The sequence below is a fragment of the Gossypium hirsutum genome, chromosome A05, assembly GCF_007990345.1.
Source record: "Gossypium hirsutum isolate 1008001.06 chromosome A05, Gossypium_hirsutum_v2.1, whole genome shotgun sequence".
In the NCBI taxonomy this organism is placed as follows: Eukaryota; Viridiplantae; Streptophyta; class Magnoliopsida; order Malvales; family Malvaceae; genus Gossypium; species Gossypium hirsutum.
The window spans coordinates 36,490,620-36,495,961 of record NC_053428.1 but is presented as its reverse complement, the minus strand read 5'-3'; the positions used below and the strand labels follow the sequence as shown (position 1 = coordinate 36,495,961).

Genomic DNA, 5,342 nt, shown 5'->3' with positions numbered 1-5,342 from the left:
CTTTCACACACTCTCTCAAAAATCGGTCTATTTCCCTAATTAAAAAAAAAACAGCCTAAAAGATCAATTAAAAAAATTGACATATACATCTAATTTAGCCTTCAATTTAAGAATATTACAGATTTAAGAAAATATAAAATTAATTTAAAATAAAACAAAGATTTAATAATATTAACTCTTTATTCAAATGCATGCATTTATCAAATTAAATTACTTAAATTGAAAACATAAAAATGAGAGCAAGTATATCGGTGATCTATATTGGAATAGGCTTAAGAATTGATGAAACAATACAATCTTTAGTGACACCAGTTGATGTCCCAAGTCCGTCACCATGCTGGTACATGCATTGAGCAGTTCGAGCCAAGTTCTTAGATAAATCCACAATAACTCGAGGAAAACGATTGTTCAAAATTTCTTCATTGATCTTCTTCCATGAATTGCTTATCAGTTCTTTTATATGACAATGTGCTTTTTCTTCTCATACTCTTTTTTCAATCATGTAACTGTGCACTGCTTTCGGTATTTCCCCTCTCTCCATCTCAGCCTTTAAAATGAAACAAATTTAGCACATCTAGAATTTAGTAACTGTAGAAAAATTATATATTGCAAATGAAGATATAACCTTGGAAGAACCCAGATCATCACTGAGTCGAGTAATGAGAGATGACCAGTAAAATAATTGAGAATAATCCTTGAGACAATTTGGAAATTGATTACCAATGGAGTCTGTCTCCACAAAACAAAGAAGAACTAACCCTCCAAGACTTCCAGTTGAAATCCATGCGTTTTTAATATATTCATCGAAAGTGGGAGTTTGACCTCCATAAAACCATCTAGCTTCTGTGATATAAGCTCTGCAAAGTATAGCCCACTGCAATTGGAAAGTAACAACAACAAATCAGAGCCAATTCTACGAAATGTTAATTCTCAAGTTCTCCTTGTTACCTGTTCTTTGATGTAGGGCAGAACGTCGAGGCCATGGTCTTTCAAGGTCTGTTGGGCTAATTCATTAGTAAAGTCTAAAATGCCTGAGAACATTACTCTCATGTACCCTGGAAGTTCTTGGACGGCCTTCACATCCCACCTATTGCAAATCCATATAATCAATAACCCAATTTTGGCTGCTATAAAAATATTATAAAAGAAAGACTCTATATATTACCTGATGACTGCTTTGGTGAAACATTCGAGTTCTTCAAGCGATCCATATATATCATAGATGTCGTCAACTACAGTTGCTAGGCATGCATACTTAGTGGAGCAAATCCTGCATTTGGCATATTGGGGTTCAAAGCTCAAACCGGTAGCCCAAAAATATATTTCCATCAATCGATCTCGGCTGAAACTAAGCTTCTCCTTGAAGTCCAATTCCCTCCACCACCTAATTTTTATCCAATGAATAAAAAAACAATTTCGAAAATAAAAACCATATATTAGAAGTAAATTAATCTTACTCTGCAAATTGTTTCAGTTCTTGTTGGTAAACTGACTGGATAAGATTGTAGTCTAACTTGGCCAGCTCAAGCAAAACTGAGCTGTTTGAATCATCCATGGCGTAGGAATCAATGAAGTTTCGTGCTTCAATCCTTTCCATCCTCCAATAAAGTGGAACTTCCAATGACCGTTGAACTTGCTTAGCCTCAACTTTCTCTAGTTTCGCTATTACATTCTTGAGATTTTCACTGCTAAAAGCCTTAGCTTCTTCAAGGATTTTTTCGCCTTGTATTGCCATGAATGAAGCTTCATTCAATCTCAAAAGCCCTTCAACATCCTCACATAAGCTCCCCATGAACCTCCCATCTTCACCTTTAAATTTCTCCAACACATCTGTTTAATTTTGCAGGAGTAGTTAAAAAGAAAACAAGAAATGTAAACCCTGAATTTTAGGGTTAGAAGATTTGAGTTTTATGGTTAGGGTCTAAGTATAGGGTGTGCTATTGTGGTTAGTTGCATGTTAAAGTGTTAGAATGGGCTTGTTGGTCTGGCGGTTTAGTGAGCGTTATTATACCTCAAGGTTCTTGTTCGAGTCTTTGTGTGGGCATTTTGGAAAAATATTTTATTTCGTTTCATTTTAAGTTAATATTTACAACTGTTTATTTTTATTTTACTTTTATCTCGAAATTATTTTGTTTTCTGGACATTCTGTTTTCTTTTTCTCTTGCCATATATATTTTTTTGAAATCGGTGTTGCTTGCGGCTTTTGGAGAGTTTCTTCCTCGTCGTCGAGTCAGTGTTTGGGCATCCTCGATTGCAAATCACGTGTGGGTTTTGTACCTTTTCTAATTTATTTGTAGATTTTGATCCGACTTATCGAAAAATCAACAGTGTGTGTGCGCGTTCACAAACCTATTATTTTCGATGTTGTACTATTGGTTTTTGCTTAGAATTGTATGATTTGGTATAACTTTGAACTATCGAGGGCTGAGAGGTGCTTCGTGGGTGAAAACATGTTTTTTGGGGCTGTTTTAGGGTGGTTTCGAGACTACACGAGTGGCCGCACAGGCGTATGCTGATTCACACAGCCGTGTGTATTTAGGAATTAGGGTTTTTGGGCAAGATTTGGTGCCACACAGCCTAGCCATACGGCCGTATGGACGATTTGGGGATTTTTATCGATTTACACACGGCCGTGTCCCCTAGGCACACGGGATATATGTTTGGGAATTAGGGATTTTGGTGTTTTGGCGCCACACGGCCGTGTGGCTAATTTGGGGATTTAGGGATCCCATACGGGCGTGTGAGACCCTCACACGACCGTGTCTGCATTGTATTCTACTTTAGCACAATTGGACAGTGAGTTGCACGGCCCGTTCACACGACAGTGTCCCCGGTTCATATGGGCATGTGCCTCTGCCACACGGGCGTGTGCCTCCCTCCACACGGGCATTTTTTACCCCCCACACAACCCAAGTTTTCCACACGACTGGTGCACATGACCGTGAGGTACTAAGACACCAAATTTTAGTTTGTGTATGTTTTTGATCTAAAAATATGTTTGAGTATTGCGACCCTTGGCTAAGTATTAGTGAGGGTGTTTACGTTTTCGGTTTCTGAGGCCATGTATTTTGCTTATATGTTGTTTGCGACTATTGTAGGGGATGTTTGATTCTGAATCTGGTTTTTTGGGCATGTGTGCATATCTGCTTTTGTCTGATTGTCTGTTGACGTGTTTATTATTTCCGTGGGACTGAATGCATGGATGCACTTGCATAAAGTACTTCGGGTTGGGTTGTGAAGAGAAGGAAGACTGTTTTTATTCTGATCTGGCAGTTTAACTGCAAGCTTATTTGTACAGTGATTTACCGCACTGTACCGCACGTACGTCAGCTTTGTTGCATACCCTTATCTGATCTGACAGTTTAAACTGCAATATGACTGTACAACAGACTACCATATTGCACTGTACTGCATATACGCTAGCTTTGCTACGTATAATATTCTGAGTGGCATAGCCCACATTCATAGAGTGTAGGGTTGGATGGGCCTTTCGAGGTCCTAATTGGTGTGATTAGTTGGATGAGCTTTAACAGCTCTTTTGGGGTGTGATCAGGGGACGGAGAGGTGTGTTGGCTGGATGGGTGGGTTTTGGTACCTGACTACATTCATGTGCATCTGTTTGGGTGTAAGATTATCTGATTGCATTCTGTTTGTCTGAACAACAAGTGTGTTAAGTGTTCTGTTTGTACTTGGTGTGCTCTGTTCTGATTGCGTGTCGGGGCATTGGTTCCTTATCTGGTATCTGTTTCTACTTGTATCTTAAAGTCTATTGCGCTATGGAACTGAGTTTTGTAATTCTGTTTTAAGTCCCGTTATGAACTCACATTGGGCTCATGTAGCTCACCCCTTTAGTGTTTCCCCTTTCAGGTACATTTTTAAATTTTGGCGCTAGACTCGATATACGAAGGTCTCGGACAGTCTCGGTGAACAATAAATTATCAGTTCTTATTTTCAGTTTCTATTTCGTTATTTGATTTTGAACTAAAGGGTTTTATAAAACTGTGGTACAAGTTTATTTTTAAATTTTCAATCGAACTTTTTATTTTGTACAGTTATTAAACTTAACTATAACTTTTTTGATTAGAAGCTACCGTTTTAATTATTTTCGGTCTGTTAAACTTTAAAATGTTGTAGTGGAATTTGAGACAATTTGTTTTGGGTAAAATTTTCCTACGATCAATTCGATGATTAATATAGCATTCGGGATTCAGTTTAAACTTTTAGGCCGGGTTTAAGGTGTTACAAGAAAAGGATATAATTTGTTTGTAACGTGACCGTGCTTAATAAGCTAACAATTCTGAAGCATCCAGAAACAAACAAACAAACTTGCAGTAATAGGATAACAATCCTCTCGTAGGAGCCGAAAATGCAATGCTACTGTGGAAAGATCATTGGAGACAAGATTTAGATCCGAATTCAATTGATTGAAAGCCTGTTGAATCTGTTCCTGAAAATGGTAGGCCACTCCAAGCCTCTTCATTGAATCTATTAGCTTCAACAAGGCAGTTGTGTCTTTCGTTGAGGCAAGCAATTTCATAACCTTTTGTTTCAGATCCTCCAATTGTGTAGCATAGAGTTCGTACTAAAATTCAAAAGAAAAAGGCTGTTACATGCAACATATATTTATAATAACATTTATCACAAGCCTAGCATGCAAAACAACATACAGTGTATGGAGTGGTAAAGGATAGGATGGCGGTGGGATCCCAAATACTGGGATGATAGTTAGCGGTTCGACGTTGCTCTTCATTCAAGGATTGGGATGTTGGTTCCATTGAGAAATAAGTTTGAGATTTGCTTATTCCTTGAGTATATTGTAAGTTTTGAATTGCTATGGAGCTTATTTGAGCTTGGATGTCTTTATATGGAGTTTGTGGACTGTCAATATCTTTATGGATTTATTTTATATTTTAGGTAAATTCAGTTTCATCTTATTTAAATTTATTTTTATTAGAAAATTATTTGCATTTAGTTATAAATAAAAATATCAATCTAAAAAGTAGGCTCAAATAAAAATATTTAGTGGAACCCAACTCTACTATGTCCACATTAAACTCAAATGTTAGTTAAAGATAAATAAATAAGTCGGTATGCAATAAATAGTATTAAATTTAGGAATTAAAATTACAAAATAAAATTAACAATAATCAAAATGATTAAACTGTTAGTAAGTTACATTATCTTCACTCAATTTCAAAAAGGTATAAATTGATTATTGAATTATTGAAAGTTTTCATTTAGCTAATTGAACTATTCAAAAGTTTTTCTTTAAGAAATTGTGTTGAGTGTGTTTTTTTAAAGTTCGGCTAGCGAGATCCAAAGCATTGATTCGATGATTGGTA

The 5,342-nt window shown here is 36.5% G+C and overlaps 1 pseudogene; it reads right to left on the bottom strand.

The window, feature by feature from the left end:
- Positions 1 to 248: 248 nt before the first annotated feature.
- On the bottom strand, positions 249 to 4,867 carry LOC107902497 (probable terpene synthase 9; annotated as a pseudogene).
- Positions 4,868 to 5,342: the final 475 nt, after the last annotated feature.